Below are 24,656 nucleotides of genomic sequence, written 5' to 3'. Positions count from 1 at the left end.
ACAAAAAGTGTTGCATTGGGGCCATGCCTCGAAAATAGCCGGCCATGCTGGTCAGAAGAGAACATGGAGTACAATTGTACGTCACTATTGGTGGCCATCCCTTCGCACGGACGTCGCGTCTTTTGTCTCACACTGCTCCTCTTGTGCCCGGAACAAGACGCCCAAACACCTGCCATATGGTCGCCTTCTGCCACTGCCAATCCCCTCCGTTCCGTGGCAACACATTGCGATGGACTTTATTACAGACTTGCCCTTGTCCGCCGGAAACACAGTCATATGGGTCGTGGTGGATCGGTTCTCCAAAATGGCTCATTTCGTCCCTATGGCTGGACTGCCCTCTGCCCAGGAACTCGCTGACACCTACATACAGCACATCTTCCGGTTGCATGGCTTTCCATCACACATTGTGTCCGACAGAGGAACTCAGTTTACCTCCCGCTTCTGGAGGGCCCTCTGCAAACATCTGGGAGTGGGTCTGGACTTTTCTTCAGCCTACCATCCTCAGTCGAATGGCCAAGTGGAACGAGTCAATCAGATCCTGACCTCCTTCTTGCGTCACTACATTAACACCCATCACGACGACTGGTCCACGCTTCTTCCTTGGGCTGAATTCTCCCATAACCATCACATCAGTGAGTCCTCCTCCAGCTCTCCCTTCCATGTCGTTTACGGACTTCAGCCTTCCGTCCCATTACCTGTATCTTCTTCCTCGGATGTCCCTGCTGCTGATGCTGTAGTCCGTGACTTTACTACAATTTGGGACTCTGTCAAGACGTCCCTTGGACATGCTTTCCTGCGGATGAAGAGACACGCAGACAAGAGGCGTCTGGATCCTCCGTGTTTCTCTCCAGGAGATCTGGTCTGGCTTGCTTCCAAGTACGTCCAATTGAAGCTGCCATCATACAAGCTGGGTCCTCGCTACATCGGGCCGTTTAAAGTCATCGGCAAAATAAATGAGGTCTCCTACAAGCTGCAGCTCCCGGCCACGATGAGAATACCCAACTCCTTCCACGTCTCCCTGCTCAAGCCGGTTGTCCTTGGTCCCTTCTCCGCTGCTGCCAGTTCTGCTCCTCCTCCTATTGCTGATGATGACATCTATGCGGTAAGGGATATCGTGGCCATGAAGACCGTACGGGGCCGACAGTTCTTCCTGGTGGACTGGGCGGGGTATGGTCCTGAGGATAGGTCCTGGGAACCCCGGGAGAATGTGGGTACTCCTCTGATACGTGCCTTCCTGTCCCGGTTTGCGGGGAGGGGGGCGTGGGGGAGGGGGTACTGTCACGCTTCCCGGCTCCTCTGCCATGCTCCCCGGCTCCCCTGCCATGCTCCCCGGCTCCCCTGCCATGCTCCCCGGCTCCCCTGCCTTGCTCACCGGCTCCCCTGCCACGCTTCCCCGCTCTCAGGTCACGCTCCGCCGCTCCCGTGCCAGGCTTCCCGGTCCCCCGCTCCACAGCCTTCATGCCCCATCACCTGCGGTCTCCAGGAAGCCCGGTCCCTGCTCCCGGCGCCCATCGGCAACGCTGAGCCAGTCCGGCACTCCTGCCTCCTGTGCACCGCTCCCTGCTCTGGCTTCTGGCACCCGGGCCTCGCGCATGCGCATTAGGGCGCGCGCGGGGTCATTGACCCTCTCTTAAAGGGCCAGTGTCCTCCAACAGGATATTGAAGAATCAGGTACAGGGTATATAGGGGGATCCTTTCCAAGTGGGCGGGGTCTGTTCTTCGTGTTTCCTAAGCTAGGAGTCAGGTCTCCCTGTGTCTTGTGCTATACTTACCTATCTCTCTTGTAGAGTCGCTCCTGTCACGCCAACCGGTCCTGACGATTCCCGAACCCCGAACGGTGACTGTCTGCCATCCCGTCAGTCCCTACTATCTCCGATCCCCGGATCCGTGTGGTGACCCACCTCCTCGCTCCGCTGGTTCCGGACTCTGCCTAACATCATCTCGGCCTCCGAACCTGAGCTCCGTCACCCAGACTACCTTCAGAGACTCCGTAGTCCCAGGGACTTCTTCACTCCACTCCTCTGAATGGACTGTCCTTCTACCCGTAGTGCTCCGGCTACTGGGCACCTTGCCCTCGGTGAGGTGTTCAGCCCAGTGGATCCACCTCCTGGGCCTACCCGTCCACCTGATCCTAACACCTACCAAGCAAACTGCCTGTTGCGGTTATAGTGGTGGAAGTTGTGCGTGGAAAACCAGGTGTGACAGCTGTCCCCATAGTCCTAGAAGATGAAGAGCGCGCGGATGCACTAGAAGGGGCAGGCGGTGGATGGTCCGCTCCGCTAGGCCGCATTGCAGCACAGTGAGCTTCCCACTCGGACATATGATATTTATTCATGTGACGATTCATGGAAGAAGTTGTCAAACTGCTTAGGTTTTTGCCTTTACTAACAGATTCCCGACAAATTTTACAGATCACATGATTTGGGCGATCCTTTGTAAGGTCAAAAAAGGACCAGGGTAGGAAAGGCTTAGAGGACATGCGACCTGCTGAGCCACCCTGACTATTGCTCAGAGACAGAGTGGTGGCTGAGGATGCAGTTGTAGATGTGCTACCAGTACTCCTCCTCTGTCCAGGAAGGCGCAAGGTGACTTCGTCGTCAGTTGCATCCTCCTCCACCGCCTCTGTTGACCTCCTCGAGTGCCTGACTGTGGGTTGACAGTAGGTGGGATCTAGAACTTCCTCATCAAGCGTTGTTTGCACTCCCCTCACCCTCAGACCGAGCCTCTTCCTGCCCTGAACGAATATTTAAGTTGTCATCCCAATCTGGTATCTGCGTCTCATCATCATCAGTATGTTCCTCATTGTCTATTACAACAGGTGTTACAGTTTGTGAATAAGGGTCAACATAAGGGTCAACATTATGCTCAGAAACTTGGTCCTCACGGCCTGAATCTGAGTCACAAAGGTTCTGGGCATCACTGCAGACCATTTCCTGGTCTGTACTCACTGTAGCTTGGGAGCAGACCTCTGATTCCCAGGCTATAGTGTGACTGAACAGCTCTGCAGACTCAGCCATCTCTGTTCCACCATACTGTGCAGGACGGATGGAGACTTGAGAGCTGAGAGAAAGCAAGTGTGATTGGGATGACAACTCAGAAGACTGGTGTTTTTTGGATGCGGTAGTTGAGGTGGCGGAGAGGGCACTTCTTGGACTACTTGAGATCCATTCAAGAATTTTCTTTTTTTGGCCATCATCTACCTTTGTTCCAGTTGTTCGTGTCCGTAAAAAAGGGAGCACATCGGATTGTCCACGGAAAGTAGTAGACATCTTACTTTTGCTGGAAGATGGCCTATCTTCAGCAGATGTTAATGGAGCTTTGCCACCTTCCCCACGGACAAACACTTTTTTTCCTTTAACAACACGCCTGTGTTTATTTTGGTCTCACATGGGGCACAATAATAACAGGGACCTTTCTAGAATGCAGCCCAGGAGCTGCAGAGGGGGAATCTTTTAGGTTTTGGGCGAAATTTCAGGTGACAGGTTCCCTTTAAATCAGTGCAAGTTGATTCAAAAAGTGGTGCAGAGGCTGTATAAGTATGGAATGGATTTAATCGCCTGTGGTTTCAAATCAGATTCTTTTTGACAAATGAGAGCTGCAATGACTGCTTGCTATGTACAGCAAAGACTGATTTTCTTTTAGAGTTTCCAAAAATCTACCCCTGCCTTATTCCTGCCTTAGGCCTTGTGCGCACGCTGCGGATTTACCACGGAGTTGCTGCGGAATTGTTGCAGAAAATGTGTCTGGGTTTTAAAAAATGCTGTGCGCATGCTGCGTTTTTTATACCCGCGTATTTACCCGTGGATTTTCCGCTGCGAAATTAATGAGCATGTCACTTCTTTTCCGCAGGTACCTGCGGTTTTTGCCTTAAATAATGAAGACCAACTTGTGGAAAATCCGCTGTAATTCCGCGGTAAATTTGCGGCAAATCGCGGCAAAAACGTGGGTGCGGTTTTACCACGGGTGCGGGATTCTTTCAGAGGGTCCGTTTTTTTTCTCAAGAAAAATGCACTTTCTAGTGCGCACATAGCCTCAGACCACCTTAAGATGTCCGTGTTTCTGGTACGTGTGGCATCTGTTCTTTTTTATGAATTCCACACTTACCCATTATAACCTATGGTAATATTCACATGTCCATTTTTTTCTGGGAGCACGGATGACAATGGATGACAATTTTGTTTCTCCATATAGCAAAAACACAGATGTCACATTGATTACACTGTTATCAATTTTTCACATATGAGTTTTATACGCACGTGTGAAAGGGGCTTTAGACTGACAGAAAAAACAGGCTTCTTATTGGTTGATAGGGCAACCCAAAAGAGCTCAGGAAAAAGATGAAACCTGCATTGTGAATGGTTACTATGGCTTTTTACTGCAAGACAGTTTTAATAAAGGAGGTCACATATATTGGGCAGATTTATTTATGTGTTTCTTGGTAGACCTTGATGGAACTGTATAAAAATTTGATGTGTCTTGGCACACAATGTTGTATCGAGGTGTCACAAGGGGTGTGTGGTTTGTGTGGTTAAAGCCCGCTTTACACACTTCAATATATCTCACAATCCGTCGTCGGGGTCAAGTTGTAAGTGACGCGCATCCGGCATCGTTCGTGACGTATTTGCGTGTGACACCTATGTGCGATCAAGATTGAACGCAAATATGGTGATCGCATACACGTTGTTTATTCCTCATACATTGGACGTTTTGTTGTACGAAACTAGTCAATTGAAACGTGTGACATCCCTCATACGATTGTGATGTCTGAGGCTATGTGCGCAGGTGTGCGCTCTGCACCGCAGCTTAAAAAAGGTTCCGCTCCAGTGACAGGAGCGGCGGTGTATTCTGCTGCTCCTGTCACCTTCATGCAGCAGAGCTGGACGCGACGCTGGAGGTCCGTGGATTACGCCAGACATGGAGGGATTTTTCGGGCTTATTAAAGTGGTGAACCAGAGTATATGTTTGTGTTTTTTATTTCTAATAAAGGATTTTTTCGGGTGTGTGTGTTTATTTACTGTCACTTACAGATTAATCATGGAAGGAATCTCGGGGAGACGCCTGACATGATTAATCTAGGAGTTATTGGCAGCTATGGGCTGCCAATAACTCCTTATTACCCCGATTTGCCAACGCACCAGGGCAAATCGGGAAGAGCTGGGTACAGTCCCAGAACTGTCCCATCTAATGTATGAGGCAATTCTGGGCGGCTGCTGGCTGATATTGTTAGGCTGGGGGGCTCCCCCTAACGTGGAGCTCCCCATCCTGAGAATACCAGCCTTCAGCCGTATGGCTTTATCTGGCTGGTTTTAAAATTGGGGGGGACCGCACGCCGTTTTTTAAAATTATTTATTAATTAATTAATTATTTATTTATTTCACTGCACAGTATAGACACGCCCACCGGCTGCTGTGATTGGGTGCAGTGAGACACCTGTCACTCAGCGTGGGGGCGTGTCTCACTGCAACCAATCATAGGCGCCAGTGGGCGGGGAAAACAGGGAATACGAGATTGTTTAATGAGCGGCCGGCTTTTTCAAAATAGTAAAAGCCGCCGGAGCAGTGTGAATGCCGTGCAGCGCCGCGCCGGTGATCGGGGATCGGTAAGTATATGAGAGAGGGCTGCTCAATTCAGTTACTCAGGAGTTTAGCGGTCACCGGTGAGTCCTTCACGGGTGACCGCTAATCAGGACGCGACACAGACAGAGCCGCAGCATGACAATGAAGTCGGGTGAAGTTAACCCGAGTTCATTCTGATCGTGCGGCTCTTTCTGTGTCTGCTGTCATCTGCCATTCAGCTCTGCTACATGGCTGTCTGTGTCTTTTGTTAGCGGCCATGTAGCAGAGCTGAATGGCAGATGACATAGTAAAAACGCTTCTCTACACATTGCACACGCTTGGCAAGTCAATAAATAAAAGAAAATAAAAAAGGTGCCCAATGCATACGTCACAGAACACATGATCTAAAGGATCGCATACAAAATTGATCAGTTTAACATAGACTACTATCGCACGTGTGACAGCAAATGAGCGACCTACGTGCGATCTCATTAAATCGCATATGCGACCTGGGCGTGTCACATCGCATACGAGATCGCACACCTAATTGTAAGGTGTAAAGCTGGCTTTAGAGTAAATGAGCAACATGCACAAAAAAGAGACACAAATCAATGAAGTGCTAGATAGTTAGCCATGTTTAAATATGCATCAAATTTATCATCCACTGATTTCAGATTGTGTAGCCCAAGTTCCCATGATGAGTATTTGGTCAGGTTATGATGTTACAAATTTTCTACAGCCTTTCTGCACCTATTAGCTAAATTAGGTTACTTGTAAAAATTTAGAAAGGAAAAATCCTGTGGTCCGTCTTTCATAAAAATTCTTGTCTTTAGTGATTCATATTAAAAAATGTTCATGTACATATTCCGGACAAACATTCCACTTGACGCATTTCGGGCTACATCCTTTCTCAAAGGACTGAGTTTAATGAGGTCCCCTGAGGTCCTCTGAGGTCAGTTTACCTGCGGTTACAGGTGGAGGACCGTGGGAACCTCCAGCTGTGACCGTAACTAACCTGAGTGACGTCACCGCTAATCGCGCGGCTGATTCGTTCTCTGCCTGAACCTCACAGCTGGTGGTCATGTTCCACGATCGCACGCTGTGATTCAGATGTAGCAGAGCTCATGTAGATTACATCAGACCTGCAGGGGTGTTTTGGGGGTTAATAAAGAGGTGCAAGAGGGTGTTTGTTTGTATTTTATTTCAAATAGTTTTTTTGGTGTTTGTTTTTTACTGTAACTTACAGATTAGTAATGGAGGGTCTCATAGACCCTCCCTATTACTAATCTAGGCCTTAGTGGCAGCTGTGGGCTCTTATTAACTTCTTATTGCCCAATTGCCACCATACCAGGGTAATCAGAAAGAATCGAGTAAAGTGCTTGGATTGTCGTATCTCATGGATGTGACAATTCTGGGTGGCTGCAGGCTGCTATTTTTAGGCTTGGGGGTGGCCCAATAAGCATGGATCTCCCCAGCCTGAAAATACCAGCCGCCAGCTGTTGGGCATTATCTTGGCTGGGTATCAAAATTAGGTGGGACTGCACAGTTTTTTTTTTTAATTAGTTATTTTAAATAATTAAAAAAAAGAAAAAAGCCGTATGCGGTTCCTCCTATTTTGATACACAGCCAAGATAAGCGCACAGTTGTGGTCTGCAGCCTGTAGCAGTATGCTTTATCTGTGCTGGGTATTATAATATGCTGGTGACTCTACACCAAATATTTTATCTTTACTGTATGATATAGACCCGCAGACGGTGCCTGTGATTGGTTGTAGGCAGACACTGTCACACAGGCTGGGGGCGCATCTGACTACAACCAACTCACAGACGGCAGGACGTCCGGTGGGTGGGGGAAGCAGTGCATATGCATGAGCCTAATAAGCGGCCCCAGAAGTGAATGGCTGGCTGCGGTAACAGTGTACAGCCGGGATGGAGCCTCGGTAAGTATGAAGCGCTTGCTTCATTCTTATTTTCTTTATTTTTCCTTTTTAATTCCCGAGTTGCCAGGCCCGGGTCCCACACCTCCGTAAGTTTGAAACCGAGTGGATACAGACTTTTACAGCCTGGGTTCGCCCATCACTAATCATAAGGCATTTGGCAAGTCTTACTGCTGTGTAATTCATCAAACGCCAGTCTTGGGGAATACGTTTACACAAAACATTGTAAATCTACCCCATAGCCCCAGCCATACAGTCAGGGATGCCAACTTGACTTTTTATTTTTTCAGGACAGGTTAAAATCACAGACAATGTTTTCTACAGACACATTGTAAAGAATAATAAATCACTGATTATAATAAGACATCCATGTCTACAGCCCATAGATGTGACATGAAAACGTCAGCTGAGTTTCTGCAGCTTCAGATACCATAATCACGGGTACATGACGTTTAGTTTACGGACGGGGCAAATAAGTGACCAATTGTTACAGACTGTCCTGGAGTATCTGGACGGCTGACAACGCATAATGGAACATGCACCAATTTAATTAGACACATACTGGCACCAGTAAAGCGCCATACACTGTGTGTGTGAGCCCAGGTGCTGTTGTGTACTAGAGATAGGGTGTTATGATCCAGGCTCACACACGCCATAACGTGGCTGTCGCTTTTTCTGCGTCGCCTAAATATTGCGTCATCCACCAACCAGACGTCCGCGGTCCTTGCCATCCACAATGTGGAGGAGAAAGGAGGGGCGGTTCACGCCCTGCGCCCCTGCTTTGGCTGCGCAGGCGCGGTGCGGTGGTCGAACCTGGCACCGTTTCCTCTGTCAGGGCCGCGTCTGCAGAGACAACTGAACGGAGGCCTGGCTGCTGCTCCGAGTCTCCACACCGGGCTGCCCCGTACAACAGGATATCGCGAGGACCCGCTCCCTGCTGGCGGCTGCCATTGTCCTGCTCCGTTATTGTAGCCCCATACATCCCGGTCCTGTGGACCTCCCTGCTCTGCATGCATTGTCCGCAGCCCTCAGCTTCTGCATGTTCCCGGTGTCAGCTCACCCCTTCCTCTGTGCTCCCAGCTTAGGGTGCCCCCTCTGTCATCCCCCCGTGTTCTCTGCTCCTGCCTCGCCCCCAATTCCTCCTCCACACGTCGCCCAAATCAATGGGAGATCCTGGACATCTGCACCTCCAGGTGAGGCTGTGTGCATGTGTGTGACCGGCGGCCAGTAATGCTGCTCCACGTACATTGTCTAGTGTGTGTGTGTGTGTGTGTGTGTGTGTATATATATATATATAATATATATATATGTATATGTGTTCTAGTGGTGACCCCAGCCCGGCCACTGCTCCCATTGCAGCCCCCCATACCAGTAAGCTCTTCATGGTGGCCCACACATAAGATCTGGCCCCTACAGACAATGGTGGCGTTTCTTTCCAGTCCATTTGCTGGTCCCTGTCCATCTTGGCTAGTAATTATAATGTGCGCTGACACAGAGGTGGCCAGCGGCTTCTTTATGTCCTGCTATTGACCGGTCATCAAATTCATTAACCCTTTAGTATAACCTGATCTTTACATCATCATTTTTTCTATTCTGGTTTGTTATCTAGATAGTGACCGGTGTGTAGTCAGGATCTCCATAGTATATTGCATGGTATGTAGAGGGAATTCGCCGATTGCTGGCACTGGATGGCAAGGTTTGCCCTGCTCGGCTTCTGATGTTTTTTTCTATTTGTTTTGGTTGGCATATTTGTAAGTGGTTGTCGATTCTTATATACAGTGATTGTTGGTGTTAGTTTTGGCTGTTGCTTCACATATTATATATTTAATCCTTTTGAATGTGTTTATTGAGAGGGTCTCCACTCAGGGTCCCCACTTAGTCTTAACCAAGGACGAGAACTGTTACTCAATTGATATCCTACAGAAAGACAATCTGGAATGTATCACTGGAGGATTTTCTATGATGTGATCTTCTGATTGGCACTGTTAAAATATTCTAGACTTGATGATGTCCTTTATGTAAAAATATTAGAGTTTTTAAAATGTATGGGTTTTCATTTGGATAAGCTGTTCATGTTTGGAGCGAGCAGTACTATACTCGGGTGCACGGTACTTGTTACAATCAGTTGGATGTTATGGTCTCGACTTGTGTATCAAATATAATGGACGTCAATGGTAGACTCAAGAATTCTTCCAAATTTCCCTGAAAAATGCTTGAGTCCATCATACTCAGGTACTCAAGTCGCGCCCATCCAATGAGACCCGAGCATGGTAGTGCTCACTCATCACTGTTCAGATTAATGGAGGGACAATTTTCTTCATCGGTTTGGAGAGGTCCCAGCGCTTACCAGGTGACCCATTTCCCTCAAACATCTGATTTGTAGAAGGGATAAGAGTTGGACTTTTACCATAAAATATTGATGTCCTATACCAAGGATACTGTCTGCCCACTGCATTTGTCTCCTAATTCCAGATGTATTGGGTGAGATTTTGCCTGGACAACCACAGTAGAAAATTGCTCAAAGGTCCTACAAACCAAAGCAAATTTTCAGGGTATGTTTGTGTGCTGGGACTTTCGGCAAAAGTTTCTGCAGCAAAGAAACTTTCCTGAGGTCAACAATCTGCAACTACAGCTGTATTCCGTATTTACAAGTGGCATTTTTAGTTAATTTTTCCAGCAAGCACATGGATTCCTACAGGCCTAATTCAGATGAATGGGAAATCGCAGACATTGGAGCAGACTAAACTGCGTGCCTCTTAACTGAACTTGTGTGCAAAGATTAGAATAGTTTCAAATGTCGTCTTTACGCCGGTCTTGGCCAGCATTGACAACTCTTTTGATTAGTGGACAGGGTTTATCCATGCAGGTTGCATGACCCAAAAATGTATCCTAATTCGCCCCACAATGTGGCATGAGTACTACCAAAGGACAGTTCTTGCCGCGGCTAATGGAACCTGAAAGATACGGCAAATGTCTTAAGGAGCGCATCTTAGTCCAGGGCACTTTTCATCAATAATGGTGTTCAAAATATCAATATTTATGTATAGTGGTCTATTAGCTTATTTATTTATTTTTTTAAAAGTCATGATTTTAAAGCTTTTTTTTTTTTTTATTTTTTTATTTTGTAACATAAGACACGCAGGTTCTTTACTGTCGTCATTGGTTTTCTGTCCAGATACCAGTGGAAAATGCTGGAGAAAAATACCATAGCCAGATTATGCTGTTGTTTTTTTTTTTTTTCTATATATTTTTATAATCATGTCTACCCCCACCCCCCAAAAAAAAAATAAATAGCATGTAGGAAGACATTTCTGTAACTTATTATGAACTTTGAAGTAAGGCTACTTTCACACTTGCGTTGAACGGCGTCCGTTGCTATCCGCCGCCTTGAGGAATTACGGTAACCGTTGCAGGAAACCATTTTATTCCTCATAGACTTGTATTAGCTACGGATAGCAACGGATGGCCTTGCGTTGCATCCGTCAGCCAACGCTGCGTTGCATCCGCCTGGCGGATGGAACGCGGCATGTAGCGTTTTTCTGCGCGTGGCGGAGTGTCAAAAAAACGCAACCTGCAGGATTCCGTCGGCGTACGTTATTTTTATAATGGACGCCTATGGTGGCGGATTCCATTAGAATCCGTCATTTGACGGATTCCGTTAACGCAACAGTCTTCACACAACTACGCATGCCCAGATTTGTAAAGTCAAGAAAAAAAAAAAACTATGACGGATTGCGTTATTTTGTACGATTCATTGCATTCGTTGTGCCACTATATGCAACACATCCGTTGCATCCGTCACACAACGCAATGCAACGGATGCCGTTCAACGCAAGTGTGAAAGTAGCCTAACATTTCACCGCAATATTTTTGACCAAAATAGCCGTCCTTTATATATAAATAAAATGGCAAACCACTGTGGACCGCTCGTCCAGAGGTTAAACCCGCACTCGTAAAGCGAGAACACGTGGCCGTATACCATCATTTTTCAATATGAAAATATTTAAGCTTCATCTAGTAACCAGATGTCACCCAGACCGATTATGGACCGCAGATATCGTATCCCGAGCTAAACAGCCTCATCAGGTCCGATGTTGGATATATGAAACCGGCCCATCTACCCCCCCCCACACACACACACACACACACACACACACACACACACACACACACACACACACACACACACACACACACACACACACACACACACACACCACCCTCAGTCATTACTTTCCAAATGCATATTCACTCTTCCTTGCTGATTCTCGGTATTTGCAGATATCTACTTCTGTATCTTGTAGAGGAGGCAGGCGGCATTCTTCTGTTGCCTTGGGCAGCCCCTGTCAGCCTTGCTTCATGCATTACCACAATGGCAGGGCAGTGTTTTATCTTGAGAAGTGGGCCGGTCTGTGGCTGTCAGTGTGCGCTGCCTCGGGATGTGTATGTCACTCACTAGCTGGCCACTTTCTGAAATTCCAGCTGTCCAGCGTGGTAGAGGTTAGAAAGGCTGTCATTATTGTGGAGTTATTTTTGCTTCAGACCAACTCTCTGTAAATCTTTTTTAGCTTCAATCCTATTATGGCGTGTGGTATGTCTTGCTATGTGAGCATTTTACCAGTTCCTGTTGGTAATTATTGATTTCTTTATATAGCACCATCATGGTCCATAGCGCTGTATGGAGGTTTTCATCCTCTGGGGTTCACAATTTAATTTTCCTAATCACTCTCCCATACAGAATCTGGGCTAATCTCATTGAGAGCCAATGTAAGCCACCGGGACGCAAAAGACTAGAAACACATGTACATGGCTTCAGCATTGGGGTATGTTCACACTCAGTGGTGATTTTTCTGCTCTGATCACCAGATATTGGCAGAAAAAACGCAATGTACAATATGCTCCTTTTTTTTGTGCATCTTCTACTTCCATTTATTTCAGTGGGTTAAAAACACCTAAAGATTGTTTGTGGTGTGGATTAAAAAAAAAAAAATTGCACCCAGCAGTTCAAAAAATGATGAAAAAAAAATGCAGCACATAAATGAGATTAAAAATCTCATTTACTTTGCTGGTACTGTAAAAAGGGAAAAAGCCACTGCAAAAAAACCACTTGTGAACATACCCTTAAGCCCCCTTTACACATAGCGATGTCATTACAGAGATCGCTGAAACGTTACAGGTTTTGTGACGCAACAGCGACCTCACTAGCGATCTCACTATGTGTGACAAATAGCAGTGACTGGCCCCCCGCTGCGATATCGCCGATCCTACCTGAACGTCCTGCTTCATTTTTTGATCGTTGGTGTCCCGCTGGGCTGCATGCATCGCTGTTTTTGCTTTTGTGTTTTCAACACCCGTGACAATAGCTGCTGTGTGACAGGGTCCCAACGACCGCAGAGGATCGCTGTATCGTTGCTGCGTCGTTAATTAGATCTGCCTGTTTGCCATCTCACTAGTGACCATGTAGCGACGTACCAGCCATCCTGACCAGGTCGTATCATTGTCGGGATCGCTGGAACGTCGCTACGTGTAAAGGGACCCTTAGTCCGCCCACACACACACACATACACACATACACACATACATACATACATACATACATACATACATACATACATACATACATACATACATACATACATAAACACACACACACACACACACACACACACACACACACACACACACACACACCCACACCCCTTAGGTTGAACGGGCATCGTCGATATTTTTTTTTTTTTTTATACGCATTTGCAAAACCCAAAAATTTGTTTTGGGGGAAAAAAAAATCACCCAAACATTTGTAGAGTTTTTGATCTGAAAAGAGACCTATTTTATAAAGAGTCCCTTTATCTGTTGGATTTATGCGCCATGCAAAAAAATAGCTACCGGTATATCATAAGACTCCATGTGCCATCATAGCAGCTCATACTAGATTTACATGCTGTGTACAGAATGCTACGAATGCTACATGTGTGAAGGGGTGGCCCAAAGGCCAAAGTGATTTTCATCTAAATCCCTACCTATGTAGTGCCATAATCTAAAGTAATTTCTAATATACTTCCTCTCTGATGACGCTTTAAGAATCTCAGTGCATTCTTGGATACTCAAAAAAAAAAAAGCATCATCAGCTGGAAGTGTTGATCCTTTTAGGGGCTGGGCTAGTCCCTGTGTGATGTGCACAATGACAGTCCACGTTGTGTTGCTGGCTCAGATCAGTAATACAGAGCTGGCAACAGTCAGTGCGCGTTTTCACAATACCTGGCGTGCAGAGACCAGCACTGTCCCACAAGTGACGTCTCTGAACACAGGGCATTTGGACACTGTTTACTGGTGATCTGAGCCGACAACAGAGAGTGCGCTGTCATTGTGCACAGCGCACAGGGACTACCCCAACCCCTGGTACAAGCATCACTTATGACACTTCGTTTCATGGAGGGAGTAGAGGCTGTGGCAGTGATGCACTGAGATTCTCAACGAAGCGTCATCAGAAAGAAAATGGGGAGAAAAAAAATGCAATACTAGTCAGATACTGTCGTTAGAGAAGGATAAGTATTTTTAATGCAAGTATATTAGAAATTAGTTTAGATTACGGCACTAAACAGGGATTTAGATGAAAACGTTGGACATTGGGCCACCCCTTTAGCATGTGGATGTTACAGAGGATTAGCCACAGACTCCACCACTGTTATTACAGTAATTGGCTTGTAACACATACACCATGACTAGTATGGCCTTGCTGACCACGGCGAAGTAAGAAAGGCCCCAACTTATCTCAGATGGTAAAGGCCGTGTCACACATCCGGCTTTTCACTGGATTGGCGGATCCGGCTCACTCCAGTACAGTGTATTCAGTACAATAGCAGCGCTGCAACTTCTGAGTCACATGCTCTGGTCACATGACTGCATGTGACCGGAGCTTGTCGCGCTGCCATTGTATTGTATCACACTGTACAGGAGTGTGCCGGATCCGCCAATCCAGTGAAAAGCCGGATGTGTGACACGGCCCTCAATGGTAACATTGGATAAAGTCTCTCATTACACTTTGCATTTTCCCTTTGCCTGAAAAAGCTGTTGACTACTTTGATATTTGAGATGATTTTGCATACCTCATGACTATCAGAATGGTGGGGGCCCAACACTCATCGCCCCCCTCTATGAACTACTATCGGCTTGGTGAAGGCTGCTTGTAAACGTGTGAACAGCACGGCCAGTTCTCTGTTCAGTGATCGGTTCCTATTGAATTGAACAATAGCTAATCGTCCATCCTCAGGAGGGTCCCCTACATATCCCCTACTTATTGAGCGGAGCTGCGCTGAAGCTAACTGATCGGTGGGGATGTTGGACTTCCACTAATCGGATATTGATGACCTATTTTTTGCTTTAATCAATATCAACATAGGGGTATAACCTCTGTAATAAATGGAAACAAACAGATGATGTGGAAAACCTAGCAAATAATCTCTAACACGCAGCATACTTGCAATTAGTTTTCTACATCTCATTGAGGTTGTTTTGGCAGAAAGCACATGGATACACTGCAAGCCCCACTGAGAAATAAGACCGTTAATTGCAAAGCTTTCTGTAACAAACCTGTCGCTACAGAATTTGACCTATACATCCTCACATGGACAAGCCGGGATACAGAGCACATCCTCATGCCTGGTCCTCTGTGCTCTTCACACAGATCTAATCATTGGAGGAAAGAATCACCTGAGTACAACATCCCAAGTATTTAACATAGTTCCTAAATGAGCATTTTTTTTGTTTTTGTTATTCAACTAAACCCGACAGTGGACTCCCCCTTTTTTTTTTTAAACCACTGAAGTGTTGGGAAAATAAGGTGTATACGTTCCTTGAATTGGAGGCTATTTCAGTAAAATGGAATTATCGCCTATCCAGAAGAAAGGGGGTAGTATCTGGATCATTGGGGTCCAACAACCGAGACCCCCACCAATTTCAGAGCGGGGCACGTATATCTTTGAATGGACTTGCGTTGTGAATGTTTGACTGCCGCCATGATCGTTCTACATAGGCTTGCTAGAGATGAACAACACCTTCTCCAACAATCCCATAGAGAGTGAGCTGAACAGTGGTTGAGCACCCATACTACCATCCTTTCAGACAGGGCATATAAATGCTCATACACTCCATTACAGTCTCAGCAGTCAGACCCCAACCAATCCAAAAGTTATGACCTATACTGGGGGTACATGTTACCCAAATACCCCTTTAATTCAGGGACTCTATGCACTACAGGGACTACTCAATTACCAGGCTTTTTTGACTCCATATAGAAATTAAGTTATGCTATACAATTTTTGCTGCAAAAATTGTCTTATGTGCACCAGCATAAGTGACTGATTGTGACATTGCAGCTGACCATTACTTTAATATTCCACGTATACCATTGCTTGCAATGGGCAGCGGCAGGGAAACTGATCTACTTTGGTCTTGTTGGATTTTTAATTTTGAAACCCCTTGTTCGGCATGGTTGGCCGATTATGAGGATCTTTGGTCACACTGCCTAACACCGTTGTGGTGTTTTGAAAGCCTTTCTTAATCTTTCTTTAATTGTTGCTGATCTGCCAGTTTAGCATGGTATGTTTGTGGTCTGCTTGATGATCAGTCATGCGCATTCTGGATACCTGTACTCCTCATTTACATGTGCATTGTTTTTATTTTTTAAAAGGTGGACAGTTTTTCATCAGTGTTCCAGATCAGGTTTCACCTGTTTTTTTTCGGTCCGTGTGACTTTTTACCATCTGTTTTTCTTGTATACAAAAAAAAATTAAAATGTAAAGGGGTGGTTCACTACTCTGCAATAGTGGCCACATCTCTGTAAAACTGATAGGAAAGGCTTTTTCTAAATACCTTGTTCAGCCAATTCTGCCTCTAAGCGGCGCTCTTCCTTATGAAGTGAACACCCGTCCTTGAACTCTGAGATCCGGTGATGTCATGTCAACGTCCAGTTGACCCGACAGCACCGAGGCCGGCCCCAGTCTTCCTGAGTGACTGGGCTGTGGGCAGAGTTTCACCGCTCATCACAGCCCAGCATCACAGCACAGCATCTCCCTGCTCTCTCCTTTGCTGCAGAGCACCGTAAGCAGGAGCGATGCAGAGCTGTGATGCTGGGCTGTGACGAGCAGCGGGACACCACCCACAGCCCCAGTCCCCAGGAAGACTGAGGCCTGCCCCGGTGATGTCTGGTCGTGACATCACCAGATCTCAGAAGTCACGGAGCCCGGGGGTCACTTCATGGGGATGAGCGGACCACAATAGCGCCGCTCAGAGACAAAATTGGCTGAGCAAAGTAATTAGAAATAGCCTTCCCTATCAGTTTCACAGGGATGTGGCCACTATTGCAGAGTGGTGAACCACCCCTTTAAGCCTCTCCTACTTATGAGTTAGTGCAGTGTTTGTTTTTTCTTAGGTTTTTTTTACTAATTGCTACAAGGAGATTGTAATTATACTGTATATCCAATAGGTGTTTTTTTTTTTTTTGCATGTCGCACGGATGGCATCCATTTCCAGTTTTTCTGACGGATGCACTCACTTAAACAGGCGACTGATTTTCAAATGAAAAAGGGACCTATTGTATTTTATGCGCATAATTGGCACCCAAAAAAATGGGGTGCAAGTGAACGCAATGGCCATTCGTCCTGTCCACGAAAAGGCAGAACACGTACGTTTAATCAGATATGTGAATGAGGCCTTACAGAGCTGTCCCGCCCTCACAATCCATGTGTTTCAATTTACACCATATTTTTGCATTTGCTGAGAAATTAATGAATGAGCAATTGTAAAGAGCGGAAGGAGCTGTAAGAGGAAGTTAACAAGGCTTTTTTTTTTTATGTGAACTGGGCAGAACGTCAGATACAAACAGGAACAAACTAATAAGATTAACCTTAATATTTACCATCCTCCATCCTATAAATAGCTGCAGTTGGGAAATTAAAAATGCACAACTGTGCGCAATATGCTGTGTATAATTAATCACTGTACACTTTTTCTCCATTTGCGGTTTCACCTTTGCAGGGCGATGGATGTGACGCTTGGTGCAGTGGGCACTGTTCTAACTATAGCAATGGCGGTATTATTGTGCTGTCACCCGCGGATTGGAGACAAGTGGGGAGCAGCACTATGAAAATCTTTTCTTGTGGTGTAACGTCATCAGACGTGGGATATCACACCCAGATATGATGCAGTGTCTGTAGTAACATTATCATTACATTGACTGTAAATGTCACAGGTACAGGTGGCTTCAGAATGACCGGTTTTAGGTATGTGACAAAGAAACAGGCGTGGAGGCCCGGAAAGTAGGCTACGCATGAGAACAGCAGTGCCTAGAGGCAGCGATTAGTCTTCATTTCTTCACGTCGATGGTAATAAATATCATTCACACAAATGTCCGTGTTTGCGTCTACTTGACCTAAATTGTCTAAAAACCAGAGACAATAAACCAAATTTATATTACTATATAAAGTCAGACAGAGTAACTTTGTATTATTCCATCTGGCCTCCGTTGTAGTGGTGTCTATCTTTATTTGATATGACGCAAAAGCACTGTCTACCATACTATTGTCTGCCTAAATGAGTCCAACACTGCTGGGATGGAGGACAGAGTATAAAGTGAATTAAGGGGGCTTTACACGCTACGATATCGCTAATGCGAAGTCGTTGGGGTCACGGAATTTGTGACGCACATCCGGCCGCATTAGCGATGCCGTTGCGTGTGACACCTCTGAGCGATTTTGCATCGTCGCAAAAACGTGCAAAATCGCTCATCGGTGACATGGGGGTCCATTCTCAAATATCGTTACTGCAGCAGTAACGAAGATGTTCCTCGTTCCTGCGGCAGCACACATCGCTATGTGTGACGCCGCAGGAACGAGGAAGCTCTCCTCACCTGCCTCCCGACCACAATGCGAAGGAAGGAGGTGGGCGGGATGTTACGTCCCGCTCATCTCCGCCCCTCCGCTTCTATTGGATGGCGGTTCAGTGACGCTGCTGTGACGCTAAACGAACCGCCCCTCTTAGAAAGGAGGCGGTTTGCCGGTCACAGCGACGTCGCCGGGCAGGTAAGTATGTGTGATGGGTCTGGGCGATGTGCGGCACGGGCAGCGATTTGCCCATGTCGCACAACAGATGGGGGCGGGTACCCACGCTAGCGATATCGGTACCGATATCGCAGCGTGTAAAGTGGCCTTTAGTCTGCCCCATTATAGTTTATGGTGGTATAGGGCATGTCCAGATACCTTTTTTTTCTTCTTTTTTTTAAGATTCAGATGGGATACCCCCCCAATGGAGTCACAAATGTTTGGCGCCAGAAGAGACGTGAGCAGGTCCTAAGAAATCACAGGCACTTTAATTAGGTCCTGTTCATGTAATGCAAGTGTTAGGCTATGTGTGCACGTTGCGTTCTATTAGTCACTGCACGTGTGTCTCAGAATGCAGCCGAAAAACTGCGTTCTGAGACGCATTGTTACTGCAGAATTCCTGCTGAATTCATGCATCCTGAATGCTTCCATAACGCACATTTTTGACAGTGCGGTCTCACTCGGCTCTACAGCATCCCCATAGACTTGCAGCAGAGCCGAGTGGGACAGCTCTGCCAAAAAGAGCATGGCTGGCTGCGTGACAGAGCCGCACGATCAGAATGAACTCGGATGAACTGACATCTTTGTGATCGCGCGGCTCTTTGCGTGTGCCGCGGCTTGATTTGCAGTCACACGTGAAGGACTACCTGTGATTGCAAATCCCCTGAGTGACTGCAGTGAGCCGCGCGATCAGCTGTGCTTTCACTCAGGTTACTCGCGGCCACAGCTGCAGTCCTCCACCTGAGAGCGGTGGCTGCGAGTAACCTCAGTGACAGCACAGCTGATCGCGCAACTCACTTCAGTTAATGCATGGAGCTCACAGGAGCGACGGTGTTCTATTGCCGCTCCTGTCAGCTTCCGATGTAGCAGAGCTGAAAGCATCGTGGGACCTTGCATGGAATACGTTGGACCTGGAGGTGTTTTTGAGGGGTTAATAAAGTAGTGAAAGAGGGTGTTTTTTTGTTTTTCATTACAAATAAAGGATTTTTTGGATGTACAGTTAGGTCCAGAAATATTTGGACAGTGACACAAGTTTTGTTATTTTAGCTGTTTACAAAAACATGTTCAGAGATACAATTATATATACGGTATATATAATATGGGCTGAAAGTGCACACTCCGAGCTGCAATATGAGAGTTTTCACATCCAAATCGGAAAAAGGGTTTAGGAATCATAGCTCTGTAATGCATAGCCTCCTCTTTTTCAAGGGACCAAAAGTAATTGGACAAGGGACTCTAAGGGCTGCAATTAACTCTGAAGGCGTCTCCCTCGTTAACCTGTAATCAATGAAGTAGTTAAAAGGTCTGGGGTTGATTACAGGTGTGTGGTTTTGCATTTGGAAGCTGTTGCTCTGACCAGACAACATGCGGTCTAAGGAACTCTCAATTGAGGTGAAGCAGAACATCCTGAGGCTGAAAAAAAAGAAAAATCCATCAGAGAGATAGCAGACATGCTTGGAGTAGCAAAATCAACAGTCGGGTACATTCTGAGAAAAAAGGAATTGACTGGTGAGCTTGTGAACTCAAAACGGCCTGGGCGTCCACGGATGACAACAGTGGTGGATGATCGCCGCATACTTTCTTTGGTGAAGAAGAACCCGTTCACAACATCAACTGAAGTCCAGAACACTCTCAGTGAAGTAGGTCTATCTGTCTCTAAGCCAACAGTAAAGAGAAGACTCCATGAAAGTAAATACAAAGGGTTCACATCTAGATGCAAACCATTCATCAATTCCAAAAACAGACAGGCCAGAGTTAAATTTGCTGAAAAACACCTCATGAAGCCAGCTCAGTTCTGGAAAAGTATTCTATGGACAGATGAGACAAAGATCAACCTGTACCAGAATGATGGGAAGAAAAAGGTTTGGAGAAGAAAGGGAACGGCACATGATCCAAGGCACACCACATCCTCTGTAAAACATGGTGGAGGCAACGTGATGGCATGGGCATGCATGGCTTTCAATGGCACTGGGTCACTTGTGTTTATTGATGACATAACAGCAGACAAGAGTAGCCGGATGAATTCTGAAGTGTACCGGGATATACTTTCAGCCCAGATTCAGCCAAATGCTGCAAAGTTGATCGGACGGCGCTTCATAGTACAGATGGACAATGACCCCAAGCATACAGCCAAAGCTACCCAGGAGTTCATGAGTGCAAAAAAGTGGAACATTCTGCAATGGCCAAGTCAATCACCAGATCTTAACCCAATTGAGCATGCATTTCACTTGCTCAAATCCAGACTTAAGACGGAAAGACCCACAAACAAGCAAGACCTGAAGGCTGCGGCTGTAAAGGCCTGGCAAAGCATTAAGAAGGAGGAAACCCAGCGTTTGGTGATGTCCATGGGTTCCAGACTTAAGGCAGTGATTGCCTCCAAAGGATTCGCAACAAAATATTGAAAATAAAAATATTTTGTTTGGGTTTGGTTTATTTGTCCAATTACTTTTGACCTCCTAAAATGTGGAGTGTTTGTAAAGAAATGTGTACAATTCCTACAATTTCTATCAGATATTTTTGTTCAAACCTTCATATTAAACATTACAATCTGCACTTGAATTCTGTTGTAGATGTTTCATTTCAAATCCAATGTGGTGGCATGCAGAGCCCAACTCGCGAAAATTGTGTCACTGTCAAAATATTTCTGGACCTAACTGTATGTGTTTCCTTAACTTACAGGTTAATCATGGAAGGTATCTCGTGGAGACGCCTGCCATGATTAACCTAGGACTTAGGGGCAGCTACGGGCTGCTGCCATTAACTCCTTATTACCTCGATTGCCACCACACCAGGGCAATTTGGGATGAGCCGGGTAGAGTCCTGGGACTTTCGCATCTAATGGATGCAGCAATTACGGGCGGCTGCTGGGTGATAGTTAGGTTGGGGGGCTCCCCATAACGTGGAGCTCCCCATCCTGAGAATACCAGCCTTCAGCCGTGTGGCTTTACCCTGGCTGGTATCAAAATTGGGGGGGGACCGCACGTCGGTTTTTTTTTTTTTGTTTTTTACTGATCGATATAGACACGCCCACCGGCGGCCGTGATTGGTTGCAGTGAGACAGTTGTCACTCAGCATGGGGGCGTGTCTGACTGCAACCAATCATAGGTGCCGGTGGGCGAGGGAAGTAGGGAATACGAGATGGATTAATGAGCGGCAGGCATTTTCAAAAGAGGAAAAGCCGCCGGAGCAGTGTGAACGCTGTGCAGCGCTGCGCCGGGGATCGGTGAGTATGAGAGAGGGGGTTGGAGGGAGAGACCGACTGACAGAGAGAGAGACCGAAAGACCTGCCTTTTATTATGTAAAAAAAAAACCATGCGGATCGCAACAAAAATGCAGTGCAAACGCACTGCTTCACATTTTGGCAGTGTTTTTCTACAACTCATTGATTTCAATGGGTGTAGAACGCTGCCAAAACTGACAAAAGAATTGACATGCAGCTTTTCTAAACACAGAGATTTTGTCAAATTTTTGACAATCAAAACGCTGCGTTTCAAAAAGCATCGTTCGCACAGATTTTGCATGATTCTCATAGACTTCGCAGGGGAACCAGAACGCATGCATTTTGACAATGTGTCGCTGCTGCTCAAAACGCTGCAGAAATGCAAAAAAAACGCAACGAGCGCACATAGCCTAAAACTATGGACAAAAATGACAAAGCTCACATTCACATAGCTCTGTGGAAATTTACAGCAGAGCCAACACATATGATATATATCTTCTACATCTTCCTCGTTGTATTATGCTGGAACCATACAGGATTGTTTGGTGCCGTCGTGAAGCCGCTTTCTTCTAATATCCTACCACACCTAGCAGTTAGTTACTGTATTTTTCGAACTGTAAGACGCACCTTGGTTTTAGAGGAGGAAAATAAAATTTTAAGCAAAAAATATGGTCATGACACACTGTTATGGGGCGAGGATCTGCTGCGGACACTTATGGTGGTAATGTCCCCTTTACTAAGGTACCCCATCCTGTTAATGATCCTCCTGCCTTGTATATGATCCCAATCCTTTTATACAGTATATGTCCCCCCATCCTGCAAAATGTCCCCCCATCCTGCTCATAATATACCCCCATCCTGGTATATGGCCTGTATCCTATGGCACAGAAAAAAATAAACGTTTATACTCACCCCTGCAGCATCACGATGTCCTGCTGTCTGCCGGCCCGCTGATGTGTGTGGGGCCGTGCGCACAGGGATGACATCACTGCTGTGCTCACCACTCTACACAGATCAGCAGGCCGGCAGACAGGAAGACATCACGGTGCGGCAGGGGAAAGGTGAGTATACCGTACTTATTCACTGCCCCCCCGCGCTGATGATGATGTGCGGGGGGCAGTGAATACAGCCGCACATGATCACTCCAGGCTGTAGTTGCCAGGGCTGATCACGTGGGCCGGCTGTTAATTATGCGCCTGTCAGCGCCGGGTTCAGCGCTGAGAGATGATGGACGGGAGGATGCATGCATGTGAAATGAGCGGGCCCACGTGGTCACGGCAGGCGCTGCTACAGCCTGTGCATGCCCCCGATGGCCCGCTCCACCGCAGCACCCTTAATTCCCTGCAGCCCTACACTCAGATTATAAGACGCACCCCCCACTTTCCCCCAACATTTGGGGGGGGAAAAGTGCGTCTTATAGTCCGAAAAATACGGTATGTTACTTGCTGAGCGTGCCTCATTGTTCTCTTGAGTCTTACTGATGGCTTATTCCATTTGCATCCTAAGGAGTAATAAACAAAAAAAGATGCTACCATACTATACTTAACAATAATATAAACACAACAATTTTATTTTTGCTCCCATTACTCAAAGATCTAAGACTTTTTCTATGTACACTAATGGTGTTTCTCTCAAATATTGTTCACAAATTTGTCTAAATCTGTATTAGTGAGCACTAATACGTTAGAGATAATCCATCCACCTCACAGGTGTGGCATATGAAGATACAAATTAGCATGATTATTGCACAGGTGTGCCTTAGGTCGGCCACAATTATAGGCCACTCTAAAATGCGCAGTTTTATCACACAGCAGAATGCCATAAATGTTGCAAGTTTTGAGGGACTGTGCAAATGACATGCTGACTGCAGGAATCTCTGCCAGAGCAATTGCCCGTGAATTGAATGTTAATTTCTCTACCACAAGTCGTCTCTAAAGGTGTTTCAGAGAATTTGGTAGTACAACCAACCAGCCTCACAACCACAGACTACGTGTAACCACACCAGCCCAGGATCTCCACATTGAGCATCTTCACCTCCAAGATCATCTGAGACCGCACACCCGAATAACTAAGCAGAGGAGATTGGAGGCCACCGGGACAGCTAAGCAGAGGGGCTGAGAGGCCACCGGGACAGCTAAGCAGAGGGGCTGAGAGGCCACCAGGACAGCTAAGCAGAGGGGCTGAGAGGCCACCGGGACAGCTAAGCAGAGGGGCTGAGAGGCCACCGGGACAGCTAAGCAGAGGGGCTGAGAGGCCACCGGGCCAGCTAAGCAGAGGGGATGGGAAGCCACCGGGACAGCTAAGCAGAGGGGCCGAGAGGCCACCAGGACAGCTAAGCAGAGGGGCCGAGAGGCCACCGGGACAGCTAAGCAGAGGGGCTGAGAGGCCACCGGGACAGCTAAGCAGAGGGGCTGAGAGGCCACCGGGACAGCTAAGCAGAGGGGCCGAGAGGCCACCGGGACAGCTAAGCAGAGGGGCCGAGAGGCCACCGGGACAGCTAAGCAGAGGGGCCGAGAGGCCACCGGGACCGCTAAGCAGAGGGGCCGAGAGGCCACCGGGACAGCTAAGCAGAGGGGCCGAGAGGCCACCGGGACAGCTAAGCAGAGGGGCCGAGAGGCCACCGGGACAGCTAAGCAGAGGGGCCGAGAGGCCACCGGGACAGCTAAGCAGAGGGGCCGAGAGGCCACCGGGACAGCTAAGCAGAGGGGCCGAGAGGCCACCGGGACAGCTAAGCAGAGGGGCCGAGAGGCCACCGGGACAGCTAAGCAGAGGGGCCGAGAGGCCACCGGGACAGCTAAGCAGAGGGGCCGAGAGGCCACCGGGACAGCTAAGCAGAGGGGATGGGAAGC

The 24,656-nt window shown here is 47.0% G+C and overlaps 1 protein-coding gene across 1 annotated transcript in view; it reads left to right on the top strand.

Moving 5' to 3' along the window:
* The first annotated feature begins 8,266 nt into the window (after positions 1-8,266).
* CSK (C-terminal Src kinase) overlaps positions 8,267-24,656 on the top strand; it is a 163,758-nt gene continuing 147,368 nt past the window's right edge. The window contains exon 1 of the mRNA XM_075345604.1: positions 8,267-8,684. The gene's annotated coding sequence lies outside the window, so the exon portion shown is untranslated. The remainder of the gene's footprint in view (positions 8,685-24,656) is intronic.

Source organism: Anomaloglossus baeobatrachus, chromosome 4, assembly GCF_048569485.1.
Source record: "Anomaloglossus baeobatrachus isolate aAnoBae1 chromosome 4, aAnoBae1.hap1, whole genome shotgun sequence".
In the NCBI taxonomy this organism is placed as follows: Eukaryota; Metazoa; Chordata; class Amphibia; order Anura; family Aromobatidae; genus Anomaloglossus; species Anomaloglossus baeobatrachus.
This window is presented reverse-complemented; position numbering and strand designations above follow the sequence as displayed.